The sequence below is a fragment of the Callospermophilus lateralis genome, chromosome 6 (assembly GCF_048772815.1).
Source record: "Callospermophilus lateralis isolate mCalLat2 chromosome 6, mCalLat2.hap1, whole genome shotgun sequence".
In the NCBI taxonomy this organism is placed as follows: Eukaryota; Metazoa; Chordata; class Mammalia; order Rodentia; family Sciuridae; genus Callospermophilus; species Callospermophilus lateralis.
In genome coordinates this window covers 89,587,700-89,608,906 of record NC_135310.1, presented here as the reverse complement: position 1 = coordinate 89,608,906, position 21,207 = coordinate 89,587,700, and the positions used below count along the sequence as shown (strand labels likewise).

At 35.0% G+C, this 21,207-nt stretch overlaps 1 long non-coding RNA gene across 1 annotated transcript in view; it reads right to left on the bottom strand.

Moving 5' to 3' along the window:
* Nucleotides 1–873: 873 nt before the first annotated feature.
* LOC143401278 (uncharacterized) overlaps nucleotides 874–21,207 on the bottom strand; it is a 32,075-nt gene continuing 11,741 nt past the window's right edge. The window contains exon 3 of the long non-coding RNA XR_013091627.2: nucleotides 874–1,390. This is a non-coding gene — a long non-coding RNA (uncharacterized LOC143401278). The remainder of the gene's footprint in view (nucleotides 1,391–21,207) is intronic.

Sequence of the window (21,207 nt, the reverse complement as noted above, 5' to 3'; positions counted from 1 at the left end):
TAATTTCCAGTATAGAGAACTTACACATCTTGTTAGATTTATCCTTGGGGAATTTGAGTTTTTTTGATGCTATTGTAAGTAGTATCTTTAAGTTTTTTCATTTTTACTTGTTACTGCTATATAGACATACAGCTGATTTTTATATATTAATCACACAGTTTTTCAATGACAGAGTGAACCAAAATAATACCCCCCAAACAAATGTTGTGACTAAGAACTTGCCTTCTGCATTTTTAAAATGCACAAGAGAATGAAGTTGTATTCAAATCTTGAGAAATCTAAGCTGGAATAGTTTATAAATATAGATCACCATTAGATAATATGTGTATGTATGTATGTATGTGTGTGTGTGTCTATACATATATGTTTGTACATACATAATATGCACAAACACAAATATGTTAAAGACTTATTAATTTAAACAAATAGGAACAGGGAGACCATGAATTCATAAATAAATAAAATATACTATAAATACACTTTTTTTCCATTGAGTGTTTAATGACACAATTAAGCTTACAATGAATTATCAATTATCAATTAAAGCACTTTTTACAAATAAAAATGTTCACATTTAAATATATCATGTTCTTTTAAATTCTTTACAGTATTTGTTTAAGAATACATATAATATAAAGATAAATAAACTGTATTTAGCAGCATTTAGAGAGGTATATAATCCTGATCAAAATCTCAAATAATAAAGTTTACTTTTGTATCATATGCAATTAATTTGAATGTAAATAATATGCAACATATAAACACATAAACATAACTTTTCATTTAACTGCTTAACAATTTATCTCAGCAAATATGACTGTGCAAACATGCTTGTGAATACTACTTATTTATGTCTCATTATTAGCTGCAGTGGGAACATATCTAGAAGAAGAATGCTAAAAAAAAAGCTCAACATATTATGTAGGTTTATATCCAGGCTTTCATACACAACAAAATGTATATTCTTAAATATTTAAATTTATTTGGTTTTAAAAGACTCAAAAAAGCAATAATACCATTTGATAAAATTAAAAATTTTACATAGAATAAACAATCTTTTTTTTAATCTTCCTATTTTACCACTTACCACTGTAAGTTTCAGGAGAGCAAGGATTTTGTTTATGTGTTCTGCTACATTCCCGGTGCCTAGAACTGACACATAGTAGGTGTTCCATAAATATTTCTTGAATAATGAAATAAATTTTGGCATACATTTAAATAAGCTTTGAAGCATTCACATTCATGACTGAAAACTAATATCCACTTAGATCTGGAATGTGCCAATGTTCCATTCTTTTAACTCAGGTGGAATAACTGTAGGAGGACACATACGACCCCTCTTCTTTCCACTTCCAGCAGCTTTTGTCCTCACCCATGTAATCCACATTTCCTGGTAGAAAGCAAAATTTCAAACACTCACAGTAATTATTCTTTTGAGAAGACTGGAGAGCATTGTCTATAAGAGGGTTGCTTTAAGTCTGCAGGCAAAATCGACAACACTTAATGACTCAACCAAGCTGAGTGACTCAGCAAGCACTTTAGCAGTGTCCATTACCACTGCAAAACCATCTTGTTCGAATACTTCCTTGAGACCACATGCTAAAGTCACTGTATTCACACACAGTTTTTTGTTAGACTCTTATGAAACAATCTTCCCTATTGTCTTATACTCTAAACACAGGGAGGAAGTGAAATGAAAACTTCCTTTAATACTTTTAAAAGCAATAGTGTGTCTTCGTTTACGTGACTGATGCTTATATGCCAAGAGTATAATGGAAGTAATTGTGTCAAGATTTAATATTTAAAGCAGATATAATTAACCTCATAAGGGCTTGCTATATAAGAATATACTTTATTATTTAAATATTCTCTTTAAAAAGAAGGCTTATTTAATATTGATTAGAAAATAACAAGACTCAAATATTGGGTAAGTCAAATTCTAGATTAGATGTTCAATAAATGTTTGATATAAATCATTTACTAGAAGAAGAAATGGAGTATGGAGAAATTTTCTTCATTAAGGCTGAACCTACAAGTTTGTTCTGTAGATTTTTTCTTAAAACTTTCTTCTTACATGCCACCCCCATCTCCCACTATCCCCTATTTTTGCTTTAAAAGTATAACTATATTCAGACTTTACATAGCAGGCTTTTTTCATATTGTATATCATTACTACTCCAAGCATGGGGCTCCCAACTGCATCTGATAAAGTAGCAAGTCCCAGAACACCAGAACTTTTGCTTCAAAAGAGTCAAACAAAATGTTTAAATGCAACTCAGGTTAATGGATAACTGTTTTGTACTAATGTGCAATCATTTAATGTTCTGGTGCTTTTATAAAACAGGCCACAGCAATCCACAAATGTAGCTTTATACCAGTTACCAAAACTTTCATCTCTTGGGTATTTGGTAACTTAAAAAAAAATAATAATAATGTGAGATAGTTCAAAGACAACTCATCTGACAAATCATTTTACGTTCCTTAGCATGAATTCATTAATTTACCTTTTTGTTCCTCTTGGAGTTGATCTCATAAATAAAGGACCACTGGATAGTATCAAATGTGATATATAGAAATACTCCAAATCCATTCCTCAAAGTTGATTTCCAAGGCAGAGAGAGTAAACAGCCTTCTCCCAGCTTTCTTACTTGCCACAGCTGAGAGTGTAGGATGTTTACAGTATCTGTCGCTCAGTGCTCTCTAGGGAGGGGTTGGTGGTCAGCAGTAGAAGCCTCAGGAAACCCAGCACTATTTCAAGATTACTATAATATGTCACGGAAAAAAGATCAAAAAAGTATACTTGGGACTAAATTATGGCTCTTTTATAAACCTGGTCTGAAAGGGTAGGCGTGGAGGCCACACAATGCTTACTTGCTTGCCCTAAGTTCTTGTTCCCTTCCTGCTCTGTACAATCCAGGATTTTCCTGGAATCTTCAGCTTTGGCCATGCACATTCATGTTAATATTGGATGTTCAATATCTATGTTTTTCCAAAATGGTCTCAAAAGTTTTGTCCCCTCCTTAAATGGCACACATTTCCTTTCTGACTGTGGGAAGAAAAGTAATCTAGCTTCTCACTCTCTGAACCATATGACTTTGTTCCATCTTACTCCCACACAGAGCTGAGAACAATGGCTGAACTGTGTCTGCAGACAGAGGACCATCCAACAGTTTACTAAAAGTTAGTTACCTTCATTATGGTTTATGTAGCTATAAATTCAATCAAATGAACAAAAAGTAAATGTTAGGATAAAAAATCATGTGCACAAAATGGTGTATCGCAAATTGTTAATGCTTAAGTTTTTTTAAAAAATCTCATATTTAGAAGGAAGTAATTCTGTAATTGGAAACATATGCATAAATAGAGTTATTATATTCCTAAACTCTTTTCTAACCTTTTAAATGGTCGTGATGTTCAAAACACTTGGGTGAAGAAGAGAATGTCAATACTGTATATCACAGAACAACACTACTTACTAAGAACACTATACTATAAAGTAGCATATAGTCTGAAATTGTTAGAGGATATCACTCTTTCATTCATTTGACAAACATTTGTGGGTACCTGCCATATACCAGTGATGTTTAAAAATCTAGGTGGTAAGAAATGCATAACATCATCCCTGCCCTCAAGACAGCTTGATATGACAGACACATAAACCTTGAAGTGTAACATGTGTTGTGGTGGGTCAAAAGTTGCCTGACAAACCAGGCTAGGTTGGAATATTAAATAAAGTTGGTGAAGTGAAGATAGTGCCAGTAGGAATTTGGAAAGGATAGTCAGTGATGAAAGAACGTCACAGAGAAAGACAAAGTTAAGGTATGCTGAGACCTTCAAGAATTCAGCAGTTGGGGGCTCGGGATGTGGCTCAAGGGGTAGCATGCTTGCCTGGCATGCGTGTGGCCCGGGTTCGATCCTCAGCACCACATACAAAACAAAGATGTTGTGTCCGCCAAAAACTAAAAAATAAATATTAAAAAAAAATTCTCTCTCTCTCTCTCAAATAAATAAATAAATATATAAAAATTTTAAAAAAAAGAATTCAGCAGTTGGAAGGAAAGATGCACATGGGGAGGGGGAGGGGGAAGTGGGGCTAGAGAGAAGCACAGGGGAAGATGGGGGGCCCTTATATGCCAGGCTAAGGGATTCGGGCAGTATGTCAAAACTACGGAGGCCAATGGAAAAGTGTAAGCAGGCAAATGGTGTTACCATATTTGAACTTTAGAGAATTTGCTTTAGCAAATTCTGTAGGCAAGGAAAATAGGGAAAGAATGACTTTCTGTGTTAGTAGTATAGAGGATAGCACAAAAACTTTTACTTAGGGAAGAGATAGTAGGCACGTAGAGAAAACAAATATGAGAAAGCAGAAAGATAAAAAGCACAGCAGAAATCCATGAATGACTAGTTCAGGAGATGAAGAAGTTGTCTAATTCCTAAGCCTGGCTTGAGTGACAAGGCTTTTCATGCAAGAGAGGGTAAGTATGAAGACAAGTGATAAAGGAAAGAGCTCTGAGAAGTACCAGTGGTAATGTGAAAGGGAAGGGACTGAAACATTTATGAACTCCTGTGTGTTGAATACTGAGTTCTGTCATAATGAAAGGATGAAGACATTTTTTCATGACCAAATCACACAAGCCTACTCTCTATTCTGCACTTGTGCTTACCCTTCTAGCTGGTGAATAACCATGCTCTTCAAATCCAAATCAAATGTCCTAACTTGTCCTCTGGTTATTGCCATCCCTGATACCTGCTCCCCCTACCCCGACCCTGGGAGAAACTGTTGAACCTGTCTTCTCACCACTACTGTGACTCTACATATTCTTCTAGCAAAGAATTCTAATTTTATTATAATTATTTTCTTACTTGTCTACCTCTCCATAAAGCCAAGTCACTGGAGAAGAAACACCATGTTTTGTTTCGCTTAGTTTAGTTTTTTAAAAATTCACAGCATGTAGGAGCTGAGGTTGTGGCTCAGTGGTAGAGTGCTTGCCTTGCACATGTGAGGCACTGGATTAGATCCTCAGCACCACATAAAATAGACAAGTAAAACAAAGGTACTGTGTCCATATTCAACTTAAAGAAAATTTAAAAATAAAAAAAAAAAAATTTTTTTAAAAATCACAACATGTAGCCAGAGTTTGTTTGTCACTAAAGGAAGTTCTTGGTAAACAGTGAATGAATGAATGATGCTAACATCTGGCAATTTATTAACAATTTGAATATGATTATTAAGATTTTTAATCTTAAAATAACACATATGAGTTTGTGAAAGCTGTTTTTAAAATCCCTGATAATGCAAAGTTAGGTTGTTTTACTTTTCTAAGGAATTCATGGCTAAAAAAAGAAATGACTGCACCACACTCTTGCCTTAAATGACAGCAATATCTCTTGGAAAGTTAATCTTTCATGAGGGCAGCCTGAATTTTAAATTTTATTTTTTGATATATTTCAAGTGAAGAAAAGTCAAAGTAAAATGTAACTACAGAGAAGAAATCCATGTAAACAGTCTTTAAATGGACAAGAATGAAAGGAAATGGCCCCTAATAGTTGGGTCTGAATATTGAATAATCATTTAAGAGTTTAAAATGTTCTAACTGGAAAGAACCACACCCTTACTAAATATAGTCATTAAAATAACTTCAGTTACATAAAATGATTATTTTAACCACTCAAAGACAAGTCTGGAAAGTTCTGTCGTAACATGCAATCTAATCTTTTTGCTTTAGCAGGGCTTTTGACTTTAATAGGCATTTTAGTCACATAAAGCCAATCTCTGGTAAACTACCATTTGATCATTTTTAGTTCTAAATGAAAACACTTATTTTAAATGTATATTATATCTGATCACATTTGGCATATTCCATATTCAAAAAATGTGTGTGTGCATGCATGGGAATGTGCTGGTGATTGAACCTAGGGCCCTGCATTCTATAACTGAGCTAGCCACCCTACCCTCCCCCGCCACCCCCATCCCCCAACCCAGGCCTCTATAATCTTTTTATCTATTATATGATTTTAAAAATCCCTAGTAGTGCTGAACATCTTTCAGATACACAGTAGCTTTCTCTCTCATTTTTAAGTTAAAATGTAGCAGCTTCAAAGTAGCCAATGAATGATTCATTGGAGAAAAAACATTGTTACCATTTTTGAAGCTTAAGGTATCTTGTATACTAGGATTTTTAGCTGCTCATTCCCTGCTCAGGCATAGGTGTTACTAATTCTTCTTCTTTTTTTTTAATTGTTGATAAATCTTTATTTTATTTATTTATTTATATGGGGTACTGAGAATTGAACCCAGTGTCTCACACATGCCAGGCAAGTGCACTAACGCTACACCCCAGCCCCAGCCCCAGCCCAGATGTTACTAATTCTTAAAGTCAGGTCCAGGTCTCCTACTGCTGTTGGATTTTTAGAGCCAAATGGGAAAAATACCTGGTGAGGAGGTTTCTTATTCTAAGGGCATGTTTCCATAAGTTACTTTGCTACCTGTCCCCTTTCCTTGTCTAGATCTGGCTTAGGCTACCATTTTCTTTTCCACCTTTTATTCCACTTTCATCTTGCATGTGTAGAAGGTAAACATATAATAGGGAAACATCACGCACCAGTTGAAATCAAAACTCCCAAACTCCCATAATGTAATAAACATATCATCATATATAGGGCCCTGCATTCTATAACTGAGCTAGCCACCCCACCCGCCCCTGCCACCCCCATCCCCCACCCCAGGCCTCTATAATCTTTTTATATGGAAACCTTTAAGGAACAACCATGAGGCAACTATAAGTACAATAAATAACAATATATACTTATTTTACAGTAACTTCATTTATAGTAACATTAGAAGTTCTTACTCTGGTTAGTTCTTATTTATACCCTGGATCCTAAAGTTTCCATATAATTCATTATTTCCTAAAGGAAAATTGCAAACATAGAACATCTTGCTATGATGTTACAAAATATGGCTAATCAACAACAATGTTTCTTTAAAGTAGATCAAAGTACTATATTCATAAAAATCATGGACATTTATCCAACTCAAAAAATTCCATGGTTTTATGAATAGATCCTTTATTCTAAGAAACTCTACTTCCTCTTTAATTAACCTTCTCATGTTCATCTCCAGGAAAACATTCTCTTCCTTGAACCCAATTTGCTATACTTTGAATTTATAATTTACGTTATCTTTCTGTCTCAGGTACTCACTGTAGCTCAAATCAACCTGTAGTAAATTCTATAGTGCATGGAATTGCTACAAGTTTGTGTCATATTTGTTTGTGTACAATGCTTGTGATAGGTTTTTAATTAGTCTGGCATAACCTTCAATCATAGTTTTCTTGAAAAATTCTTTGGGTTCCAGATTCCTTAATTTTTAAAACTTCCATGCATACTATTTTATTTAAGTAATTATGCTGAGAGGACAAGAAAAGATACTCCTGTTATGATGAATTCATATATATATATATATATATATATATATATATATATATATATAACTTTTTACTGCCTGTCAATATATCACATTCCTATTAAGAGTATAAAATTCTTATTTTTTTTAACATTAGGGGGGCTTGAGTGTTTAAATGAACATACATGTGAATTTTCAATGAAAATTATAAAGTATTCAAACAAAATTTTCTTATAGGTATTTTTTTTGAGTCTTCATATATTCTGTGAACAGGGTTACAGGCTATAAATCATTTTGATCCTTTTAGTCATAGTAAATTGTGAATCTTATGTTTAAAAGTTAGCTTATGTTGGCTATAGCCATGGAGATGGGAATGTAACACTGTGACAGAAATGAAGGTATTCTTACCACTGTTGCCATAGGAAATATATATTAGAAGACTTAATCTATACAAACTAATAATTACCTTGAAATTAAAATGTAAAATGGTAGACTGACCAATATTTTAGTTGAATCCTGAATATTTACTATAGGAATGCTCAAATAACTTTAAAATAACTGTCACTACTATAAAATATCAAATTGTTATGATGATACTTGGTGGCATGAGTTCAAGTTTTGATGAGGCTAGTCACTCCAATGAAAAGTCTTTACCAGTATGAACTGACTTCAGCCAAATACTATTATGTTTCAAACATACTGAGTAAGCAACCAACCACCCATTTCTATATTTAACATTGTGTGTGTGTGTATGTATTAGTAGTATTAGGGAAGGGTATCTAGAAAACTATAAACCAAACTGATGGTGGCAATTAGGAGTAGGGAAAGGAGGGGAGAACCAGGACTGATCGCCAAAGATTTTAACTGTATCGGCAGTATTAATTTTCAAAAAGAGAATGTATTCGTGAAATGTGTATGTAAATCAATGGTATGTAAATCTAAAAATTACATTGGAAAATTTAATCGTAAATTTTCTCATTGTCCAAATTAAAATACAGAGTTCACTTAAAAATTCTGGATTCCCTCGAGATTTAACCAAGTTGATTAACTTGTGACTTTGGGTACTCTAGAGTTCTGTCTTGGCTTTTATAAAATGATAAAATAAAATACTATGTACATTATGGTGTGTGCCAGGTGTGTTCTCAAAAAGTACACATCCTCAGAAGTACTTCATGTCATAAAATATCAGCACAAATACTTCTAATATTACCATGTAAAAATAACTTCATTCTTTTGGCCTTAATTTCCCCCTGTACACAGGGCATAGATCTTTTTCTCAAGCCAAAGGTAGAAATATAGGGTATATTGGTTTTCTCCTGCATGGTTTCTGGCCACACAATCTCTTCTACAAAAGAGGATGAGAGCCAGGAAGGGAGCAGCCTCTTAAGACACATCCTAATGGATAAAATATTCATTCCAAGAGATGTTCTAGACAAAATAAGATTTTAAAAAACAAAAGCTAAAACAAAAGTACCACCAGGTGTCACTATAACACAAAGCACTGTTGGTTACTTTTATATTCAATTGGAAAGAAATGCAAGGATTTAATATTAGAAGCAAATGGGTACTGTCTCTCAAGGCTTGCCATGGCCTAGTCTATCTAAATAGATGCAAAAAGGCACAAGCTTCAATTTTTTTTAAAAAATATATAAATATAGAATAAGACAATGAACAATAAATAATTTCAAATGCAGTAAAAAAGACCTGTGGAGGTCAAGTTCAATTTTGCCTTTTGGTAGGCAAACATCAAGGGCCACAGTTATGTGATATTTGATGGGGACAGATTTGATCATGGAGCAAATGAACAAGTCCAACTGATTACTCAGCACTTCTCTTATTATTTATTCCATATTAAGTTTGTTTCTTAAAGTGATAAGAATAAGAGTCAGAAATGTTCATAACAAAATTTTAAGAGATTATAAATTTATTTTAGAGATAATTAATAGCTATTCATACATCTTAATTTTATTTAATGACCTTTCTTTAATTTCCTAAAGGCATATGACTTCTTACAGAAAAACTTATATAATACTCTGTTTGGGGTTTTAACACATAATATATATGGTAATAATAGTACAAAGAATGGAGGAAGGTAAATGGAACTCTAGTGTTTCAAATACACTAAATGTTTAACTAAATACATACAATTACATATGTAATTACATAGAATTATTTTTATTAAAGCTAATTCAATACTAATTCTAAGTTGGTTGTGACAAATTAAAGAAGAATATTGCAATATCTGTAGTGTTTATTACCACCAATTCAAGGAAATATAATTTTAAAAAGACAACAGAATGAAATGGTATATCAACAAAAGAGGGCAGGAAAGGAAGGACTGAGGAAAAAGTAACACATAAGACAAATAGAAAACAAATAGCAGAATAGCAGTCCTAAATTCAGCTATATCACTAATTACAGTAAATGTCAAGTGGACTAAACACTAATCAAAAGACATGTTGGGCCAACCTGTGTTAAAAAGCTAGCCCCAAATATGCTATCTATAAGAGACATACTTATTCAACCTCTGGTTTAGTATGGCTCCTATATTTCCTTCTGTTTAAGCTTTAATCCATTCATTTTATTTTCCATTATGATAGTATGCTCTTTATTAAGTGGAGTTTTCTACAGCTTATCCATTATTGACTTGTAAAAGACAGAGGAACTGTCTCTATATTTGTCATATGTTACCTTTTAGGTTTTAAATTCATCATGGGCAACAAGCATGTTTATCACAATATATTTCTAACTCCATATGGGTAGGCATTACACTTGCTTCTGAAGAGATCACGTGTATATCTTTATCAATCCTTGTCTATTAATGTTCCAATGTGCATCGATGAAACCAAGAATGTTTGCTTCCAGAGCTATAAGCGTATAGCTCCCCAAAGAAGAAATTCACATAGTAAAATAGAGAGGTTACTGCCTTTACTATAATTAAAAATTCAGGTCAACGAATTTTTGAGTTGGCATTTTGAACTTTAATATATGCATAATGTTGGCATGGTTGCAGTGAATGTTATATTCGTGTGAAGCCAAATGTAAGTCTACTTTTGATTTGCCGATGTTGCTTCATAAAGTAGTCCCTTAAGTCACTAATTTGATATCTGTGTATGATAATTTTTAAAAGTAGACAATTACTTTCAACATCTCACACAGTTGTGTCTACAAAAAATGAGTAGGTACTGGAATATAATATGTGAAATTGAAATATTCAGGTTAGAATAGTAGAATTACACATCGTTTTTCTTTGGGCACTTTTTATTACTATTTTCTAAATGCCTCAATAGATTTTGAGACAAAGATAAACAGGAAAGCACTGAGTCTCACAATGATGAGACTTAGATAAAAAGATATAATGCTCTTTGTAGATAAATTTTTAAAAAAGATGTTTGCTTGCTACACAATAATTGACTGCTTTTTAAAAAGTAGCAAGAATATAAACGTTTCTCCAGTGGCTTATTATATTCAGTTAAACCTGAACAGGGGACATTTTATATTTTAAGAAAAGTCTGGGCTGGGGATGTGGCTCAAGCGGTAGCGCACTTGCCTGGCATGCGTGTGGCCCGGGTTCGATCCTCAGCACCACATACAAACAAAGATGTTGTGTCTGCTGAAAACTAAAAAATAAATAATAGAATCCTCTCTCTCTCTCTCTCTCTCTCTTAAAAAAAAAAAAAAAAAGTCTGACAATGATTTCTCTTCACAGCACTGAGGGTGGTATCCTTGTGTAGTTTTTTTTTGTTGTTGTTTTTTTTTTTTTTTTGTGGCTATCATACATTAACATGACACAATGTTTTCTTTTGATGTAAAGCAGAACCCAGTAGAATCAAACGAAGAAAACTTCTACAATAATTAGTATTAAAATATTCTGGTACTTTGTTTCAATACTTAATCTTTGTCTATAATTGTGTTTACAAACGCAGATTAAATTTACCACAGATCTTAATTTTTTCCATTATGTTAAAATTCAAAGCTTGTCTCAATTGAAAAAATAAACTTATAATGAAAAGCCTCATGATAAAATAACATGCTATTTTGTTATCTTTACAAAATAAAGCTTCTAGCCCAGTCTACTTTATTCCCCACCAAAAAACAAACAAAAACTTTGAAAAAAGCTGAAATCCTATCATTTGAAAACTCATGTGAAATCTGTGCATTTATTTTCTTTCCAATCTATCTGAAGGCTGAGGAGTTTCTAAGGGAAATAAGAGAAAGTTCAAATGTCTACACACAACTCAACTGGCTCCAATTCTAGCTTAATTGCTGAAGTGTCTAGGGCAGCAAAAGCCATCTCAGCGGGTGAAAGGGGCAGAACTAAAAAATTTGTAAGAAGTTGTCCACAACATCTCCTCTATCCCCAAAAGGGAGGAAAATAAAGCAATACTAGTTAAATCTTGAGAACAAACAGTTACCTTAGAAGTAGGACAAAGAAATGAAGAGTAAAATCAAATTCTTTTCCTTAGTGATAGTATTAGAAGTTCATAGAGAGGAACTAAAGATACAACTTTCAGAATAACTGCAGGTTTCGTTTATATTCAATATCCTGACCTTATTCATTCTGGTATGGAGTTGACACATTTCTATAAAGAGCTGCTTATAGACACAGTTTAACACATTGCCTTTTGTGTTCATTATACTTTCTTTAATAAAAATATGCCAATAATATTTCTAATTAATTTCATATTTTGTTTTGAGACATTTATAAGGTCACATGAATAGTGTGAATCTGGCTCCATTTACTACTTGTGTGACACTGGGCAAGCAATGAACTTCAGTGAATACTTAGCCTTAAGAGAGATGATGGTAATGGCAACTCTCATTAAGATAAACATCAAGCTTCTTTTTTAAAGAGAGAGAGAGAGAGAGAGAGAGAGAGAGAGAGAGAGAGAGAATTTTTTAATGTTTATTTTTTAGTTTATTTGTATGTGGTGCTGATGATCGAACCCAGCACCTCGCGCATGCAAGGCAAGTGCGATACTGCTTGAGACACATCCCCAGCCCAACATCAAGCTTCTTAACCATCAAAACATATTAAGTATTCTTTGTTGAGAAACATTACACTGTTTACTATGTAGCAGGCAGTATTCTAGGTTATAGGGCTCTATCAGTGAGTCATTGATATCATGGTATTCATAAGGAGACAAATATGATCAATTAAGAAATTAACATATAATTGACAGGTAGCAATAAATGCTTCAAAGGAAAATACAGCAGGTTAAGTGATCAACTGGGAGAGACAGCTATGTCAGATGAAAGCAGGGGTTGGGTAAGGCCTTTCTTTCTTACTAAACTGATGTTTGACCAAGAAACTAAATGAACCAAGGGGGTGCCTTTGTGTGTATCTGGCATCACATATTTGTCTAATTCATTTAGATGGGTTTCCTTTTCTAAGTGTGACATACATTTATATAGGAAGTTAAAACATGGAGAAATAAAATAGTAAAAGTAGTCCAGGAAGTAAATAGACCAGAAAGAAAATATAAAGGGAGAGTAGAATAATACAGCAATAGTAAGAAAAAGAAAACATTGATTTCCTTTTGGGCAACTGAGGTCTCACCTGTAGCTTCTGAGTTTGAGCACAATCACCCTTCCATGTAGCATCCATATAGAGAAGGGAGAAGGAAAGCTGGGCACCCAGAGTAGGCTGCAGCAGGGAGCAAGCTCCAAGGGAAGAAAAAAAACAAATTCCTTTTCCCCCCACTCTTTCTTGTGGGGGCTACCCAATTTTAGACTCAGAGATAAGCTGCTCCAAACTGATTTAGGGTTAAACAGGAGTCTTGGGCAGATTATTTTATGATTCCCCTCGACATTCCTCTGGAGATCTGTGCATGGAATATAAATAATTTAGAAATCAGGATAAGAGTCAACACAGGTAGAGCACACACCTAAACAAAGAAGGACTTTCAGAAGATGATTAATATGAGCCCTCTGGAGAAACAGTGGGAGAGATGGATGTTACACAAGCGATTCTCTGAAAACTCACTAAAGAACATTAGTCTTAGGCAATGTAGTAAAAAATTGACTCATTGTTCTGCTATGTCCCCCCATCCCCCACCCCCGTGGCTAAAGAATCAAAATTCTTATATGGCAGTTCTAAGTTCAAAGACATTTACTTTAGATGACAGTGCCATTTTTAGAGCATGTTAACCAGGATGTGTGAAATCTACCCTTAGTATGCACTTGAATTAGCGGGGGGAATGAAGTCTATTAATACTAAATGTTTTAGAAAGTGAGCTGCTCCAAATTTCAGTTTCTTAGGGTTTATTTGTTACATAGTTCAAAGTTTCCCAATCTGTCTGGACCTTGATGGCTGTATTTGATTTTAGAATCTCAGTAACTTAAAAAGCTTCCACTTCTTACACACCCTATTTCCCAGCTCTGTTCTGTCCACCACTTACCCAGCAGCTGCTTTCCTCTCTTACCCCACCCACAGGCCTCTTTGAGAACCTGGCAATAACAGACATTTCTAGGGAGGGCAGGGAAAACATCCGACTTGTTCACAGCTGCATCACCAACCTTAGCACAGTGTCTGGCTCAGAGTAACAGCTTAATAAATGTTTATTAGATGAATAAACAAATGTCTGAAATCCTCTGCCTTAGATCAGTGATTATCTTTTATCTTTTCTAAGAAGGATCTGGGAGAGAAAGCAAGCCAATATTTATATAATATGGATGTTGATTTTTATTTCCTCCCTTTTTAATATGATTACTGGATGGAGAGAGAAAATCTGTTAGGCAAAGTCTATTTGAACAAGTCTCAAGATGTTCTTGTGGAAAAATTTAGTCTGAATCCTAATACAATCAGGGAGATTCCTGATGGCTGACCAAATGTGCCCTAAAAGAGCTGATTACCACAGATCAACATAGAAGAGTGTTGACGGCTATTTATCTTTGCTTGGACATTCCCTATACAACATTTTAATTTTCATCTTTATTTATTAATATCTCCAATTAAGCTAAGAGAGAAAAAAAGGTTTTCCTAATACAACACACAATTAAAGAAGTTAGTTATTATGTTGAATAAGTGAATTTGGACCCCAAAGGACTTTGACATATTAGTGCAATGGGTCAAGTCAAACCAAAAGTTAAGCAGCATTTCTAACAAATTTCCTATGGAGGTAAAGGTGACATAGCAGTAGCTCTTGTGAAATCTTAGGAATAAGTAAATACTTATTCACATTCAGAAAATGGGCTACACAAGCACCAACTAGGGCAAAAGGACAATTCATATGACAGAGGAAGGAGTTTCAATTGCCACTAAGCTCAACCTGAATAATACTGATGACTGCCAAAAAAAGAAAAAAGAAAAAAAAAGAAAAAAGCTAATATGCTTTTAGCCAACGTTAAAAGAACTGTGAGCCAACATTAAAAGAATTGTGCTATCTTTAGAAATAAACCAAGTATTTATGGACCTTCTATTGGCATTGTTCTGAGTGCTGTAGGGGATAGAGAAGTATTAGACATAATCCCTGTTTCTAAGGCACAATTTAGTCATAGTGAGATTAGCAGTGAAAGCCCCAAACCAAAACCCCCAAATCAAAGGCTTCTACATGTAAGAGGTGGACACCATTAACTGATGTTTACAGCCCAAACTGAAAGTCATCAAGAACCTGATAAGGTCCACTACTCTTTTCAGAGAAACCAAGTAACAGAAATACATCTTCAAAATAGTCTTGTTTTATTTCTTTAGTTTTAAATGGGATAAAATTCAGTTATCTGGAAAATTCGGTTGTGGAGATTTAACTTATTTCTAAATGGGGCCAAATACATCAAATACTACTGTAAATAGTTAACCACTGCAGTGTACACACCAACTGTAATGCTAGAGCAAAGAGGGAAATAAGAATGAGTCGTCAAAGAAACAACATATTATATTCCAAACTCTCATAAAGCTGAGTCAGATTTGTGGGCTCTGTGCAGTTAAAAGTCATGACACAGCCAAACTGTTAACAGGAGGAAAAGGGAGCAAAGCTACTTCTTCTAGATACGGCAACTGTATAACTTCTCAAAATACTTCTATCATGTCACTTTTTATAACTATGGTGCCCTACATGCCAAACAATGGAAAATTTCTTTCTCATGTGGAGTTTCCCATGCCCATAGTCTTTCTTCTTTCTGCCTATATTTTGGACTTTTGCTTGATGCCACAAAGTAAATACATACTACCCCAAATTTATGGCTTCTAATTTTAGCCATCACTCAGTGAAGCACAGAGCATGTCCACCTTCCTTTTTTATATTTGTAGTTTTGATACTGGAGATTGAATTCAGGGGCATTTTACCACTGAGTTATAGCCCCAGCTTAGGTCCTCACTAAGTTGTTGAGGCTTGCCTCCTGTCTCAGTTTCCCAAGTCGGTCTCTGGCATTACAGTCATGTGCCCACCACATCAGCCTCACAGCAGCTTTTCTGAATCTCCACCTTCCTCCCTTTTCTCATTCCCTTTAGCTGTGACCTACATCACTTCCTACTAAATAAAGTATATTCTGTACCAAAGATTACTGCATTCCATTACAAATCTATTCTAATGTTTTCTCATCCTCCTTCATACAAAGACACCTTTCTGCTCAAGGCTAATTACTTCATTTCTTTTCAGCTGTTGATACTGTTGACTTCTTCCTCCTTTTTTTTTTTTCACACTCTAGCCTCACTTTTCTCTTCCCCTTCTGAAGGCCCCCTTTGAAGCATCTTCCTCTGCCTGCTTTTCCATGCCACATTTCCCTGATTCTGTATATTTTTCTTTTCACATTGACTAAAACAGAAGGACTCACCCACAGCTCTATCTAACCAGGCTTTGCACACATTCTAGCTATTGGGGTATCTGCTCCACTGGTTCATTTGCCCAGGATCTGCTTGTTTTTCTTTCAATATGTTCAAATGTGTCTTTTTTGGACTGCTTCTTGATTCTAAGTTCTATAGACCTTCTGTATATACCTTTTCTCCTAAAGCCCTCAGCAGCAACTCAACCATAATTTCGCAATCACTGACTCCGTGGTTTATCTTCATTTAAATGTTAATTCCTTTACATAAGGAGGCTGCCTTGTTCTTTGCTATATTTTATGTGGGCAAAAGCTCAATAAGCATCTATCAAGTGAATAGATTAATTTGATATGTGCAAAATGTGATGTTGGCATTAGTTCTTGACTCAGAAGACATCCAAACACTGTCTATATGACCAATGGGTGGGATTACTATTCAATAAAGCTATGGACCAAGTAACTTAATGCCCCTACAATGAGGAAGAGTTTATAATGTTATGATGATCCTGTACCAAGTAAATCTCAATTAAATTATTTTTTAGAGACTAGAAATTGACAGTCTAAATATGCTGTATGATAAATTTAAAAGTACACTGGTGATATTATGCTTCCCTTTTTTTTCCCTAGCAGACACTGAAATGTTTCAACCACAAAAGGGTAACTTTTGCTCTGTTATGGTGACATGGGTCACTGGCTAGTGAAGACCTATGCCATTCTTGTATACTAGATGTATAAACCTAGTAGGTCTTGGAGGAAAGAGATCTAACCTTATTCCTCAGAAGTTATCCTCTAACTTTCTATGGTAATTGCAGATAATCTGACACTATCTGATGGGGACACCAGACCCAGGAGACGTGTGTTGTCAGCAGCTATCTTGGAGACCTCACATGGCTGGAAGCAAAGGGGGGATGATGACAAGAATATCTTTTCCTCTACTTCGTGCAGTTTTTATTTTTAATAGAAAGCTATTTGTGTTTAAAGTTTATTTAACTACCAAATCTTACAATGCACATGTAAAAGAAAATAACTTTATAGTTTCTGGTAAGGTTGGAGACATTAAAAGAACTTTGGTTGTTGGATAAATTTACTTTCCTGAGAGACTTTTACTTCCTCTCTAATTCCCCTTCAAGAAAACATTTGAGACCAGTATGAAGTTAAGAAGCTACAACTCGGGCTGGGGATGTGGCTCAAGTGGTAGCGCGCTCGCCTGGCATGCGTGCGGCCCGGGTTCGATCCTCAGCAGCACGTACAAACAAAGGTGTTGTGTCCACCAAGTACTAAAAAATAAATACAAGTACTAAAAAATAAATATTAAGAAAAAATTCTCTCTCTCTCTCTCCCTCTCTCACTCTTTCTTAAAAAAAAAAAAAAAAAAAAAAAAAGAAGCTACAACTCTTTCTTCTGATGACTACCTTTCACGGAAATGACAAAATGGAAAAATTATTCCACAAGGTTCAATAAAACAGCCAAATCCTCCCAATAAACCCACAGATAACATTACTCTTAAACACCCTCCACTTATGGAGGGGGGAGAAAAAGAAAATTTCCTTAGATCCATTCAACTATAAAAACATTCTTTACTACATAGAATTTTATAAAATCCCATTGTTAAGTACTTCCTCTCAAACTCCTGCCAAATGGGAGGATTACTGCTGAAACAGACAAGGAGTATGTGACCTCCTCCCCATGCCCTGACGAACATCAGGGTTACACTTTGGCACACACACAGATCTATTTTCTACAAAGGATGCAGCTTTCCAGAGATGTGAAGGATCTGGAATAAGAACACCGGCTCTCATCAACCCACTTCCTCTATTGGAAGGGAGTCTCCCAAATAGTCTTCTGAAGGAAATACTGAAGTGAAGTCACCCATGTTTAGAAAAGTAACAGTGGCTAGAAGATGTGATTGTCTCAGCAGTGGTACAAGGTCGGCCCAACAATTAGACTGAAAGTTTACTGGGACTTTTAACAAAGCAAGTCTAAGTGGATATTTGCACAGATGCATACACAGAGCTATTTGTTCTGCTTCAATGAAACTCATCCAAGTACTAGTTTTAAAATATAAACAGTGGGAAACCACTATACTAAGGACTAGCAAAATAAGGCAATTATCTGCAAGAGTTGAAAAATCTAATAAAAAAAGTAGGAAGTTGTGTGGGAGAAAAAGGAGTGACATTCTCTAGTGAGTCCATTTGGAATTTAATAATTCACTTTGGCAATCATATTTGTTTAGTCAGCAGGCCAGTGTTCCTACTGTGCTTGTACAATGCCAGGGACAGTCTTCATCTTAAATGTCCACTATGTTAAGACAGTAAAATGTTTGTAGCTAAGCTACATAAATGCTATTCATGCAGCAGTCTTTGAATTTAGATTGTTTATTACATATCTCTGAGAAGATCTGTGCAGCAACATAAGACGCTTGTTAATTGAGAAATTAATTTGGCTGAATGGCACCAGAGTATGTGTTATTGAGCAATACTTTGAAAAATCCTGCGTTGGCAGAAAGTTATGCTCTAACTATAGACCCAGAACAGTTTCCCTAAATTTTCAACATCTCCTTAGTATTATAAATAAAGACAAAGACATGGAAAACTCTCATGCTTTTCTCCTTTTACTAAGCAGTGTTTTATTGGGTAGAGATATTTTTCCTATCACTGTTCATCAAAATAACTTCCTCTTCAGAAGAGTTGTAAAAGTGAAGAGATTACAATGTATATATTGCCATAAATTTAAAGGTGGAGAGATGTAACAGATAATCAGAATAGCACAATTGAATTAATGTAACACTTATCTGATGAACAGTTCAAATTTATAAATAATGAAAAACTACGGAAGGCCCATATAGAACACAAAATGTAAAAAATGGAAGTCTAAGAATATGAAACTGCAATTTATCTGTGTACATTTATTCATAAAGTATCTTTGTTTCCTGTGCTTATTCTCTGGTTCTCTGTTTGATTCTTAAATATCACTTAATTGGTTAAGTGAGCACTTCACCAGGATTTATCTGTTAGTAGTTATTTATAGTAACCTGAAAGTCACAGACCTCTTTGTTGGTTGGTTGGTTTGTTTTTCTCATGTAACAGATAGTGAGATATGCCTAGTAGATATTTTTTCCTATGGCAAAATTATGGTAGAAATGTTTGTGGAAAAAATGTAAATATTCTTTCAAAGAAGGAGAGTTTAGATATCTGACAAGAGGGTCATCCTGTGTATGAAGAAGCACAGAGCTTTATAACTCCTGGGCAATGAGAGATTTGTGCAGTTAATCCAACACGGACTTATTTCCTTTTGATCAAAAAGTACCAACTATAAACAGTTCCATCTCATAGCAAGGGGCAGATCCCACTGAGATCAGCCTAGAACAGGTGGGCCTCCTGCATATCAGAGACCCAGAGCAGAACCTGGTGGCTCCAGAATGAAGAGTGACTTCCTGGTGGCATAAGGGGAGTTGGCACTTTTTAGAATGCACTAGAGAAAAGTGGTCATCTCAGAGAAACAGCTTAGGAAGACTAAATGTTAATTTAGTCTTAATTTCAATTTAGAGCAAATAAAATATTAGAAGTTGAAAATCTTCAAATTCATACTGCAAACACATGTCTAGGAATCTCTAAGAATAACAGCTATGGAACAAGAGAAGAACCAAGTCTCATTCCATTCCCTCAGCATCAGGTATCTATGGAGTTAGTTATTTCCTATTTCAAAGATTGAAAGTTTGGACCTGTGTGTAATTTGGTAGATAATAATTTTGTTTTAAAAAATATTTAGAAAATTATAAATAAACTTTTCCTCTAGCATTCCTCATAGTCCTTGGTAAAGAGGGAAGCTGTGATGTAGAAAAAATAACATTCTATTATGGCTACCTTTGCCAAAATAGCCTCTCTCATTACAGGTCCAGTTTGACTCGGACCTCAGAATCTTTTGAACTAAGAACAACTCAGGCCATTGTGATTTAGAAGTATTCTGGTGCTAGAGAAGATACCAAGATGGTCAGGAGACAATGGCAGCATTAGAAGGCCCTCACTGAACAGAATATATAATTCCATTTAACAGCTGCTGAAGCTCATTAAACTATGCTGGCATGAATGATTCTTTACAACTACAAAAAGGAAGAAAAACAGATAGCAGCCTATTTACAGATGCAGCAAGAGCTGTCCCTTGTTTTGCAGCTTTCAAGGGAACCAAAACATGTCTGCATAATAACTTCAACCTACAATTCAACACTATTTAAAAGTGTAGTTTGCTATAAGCTTGAAAACAGATTTTTGCACATTTCCAAAACATTCCAGCATAGTTTCTAAGGGTACTATTTCCAGGCTCCCTCTTACCTGTGGGGAAAGACTAATCAGGAAGCAAACAGCTGGCCCAGCCAATCTCTCCAGGCACACACCCCACCCTGCACTCCAACTTTTCTCTCCAAACATTCCCTGTACTTCATGTCCTCAATCTGAGGAAAGTATATCACGGATACTATCCACCTTTCTAGCTTAAACTGACTGTTCTTGCCTTTTTATGAAAGCTTCAGTGCTTTTTATTTTTTTACTTTAGGTTCTCTGCCACTTCCAGAGTGATGTTAAGTAAGTCACTATTGGGAAGATTGAACTGTGGCACCTCAAACAGTGCCTCTCATACAGCAAAGACCCAATAAATGTCATCCAGAATTTCATCATTACCACCACTTATTAAGACATCATTCACCAATGTTACTCATTTCACTTGTACATCATCTACTCCACTACAAGCAAAATTTCTTGAGGAAAAATTTAGAATCTGGAAAAAGTACAGCTGCATATTAGCACTTTCCTTGCCCTCCTCCCTCTTCCACCCCTTCCATATTCTCCACACCCTCCTTCCCCAAACACATACAGAGGAGGTTTTATAGGCATTATCTTGGCCACTGAGAAAAAGTGAAGGTTTAAGAACACATAAGAATGGTCTTTATACTATTTACACAGACTACCCCTACGGATATTCTTCCTACAAAGAGAAAGTGGTACCATGCAAACAGCTTCTGAATTTTCTTTTACTTTCTCAGCCTCTGT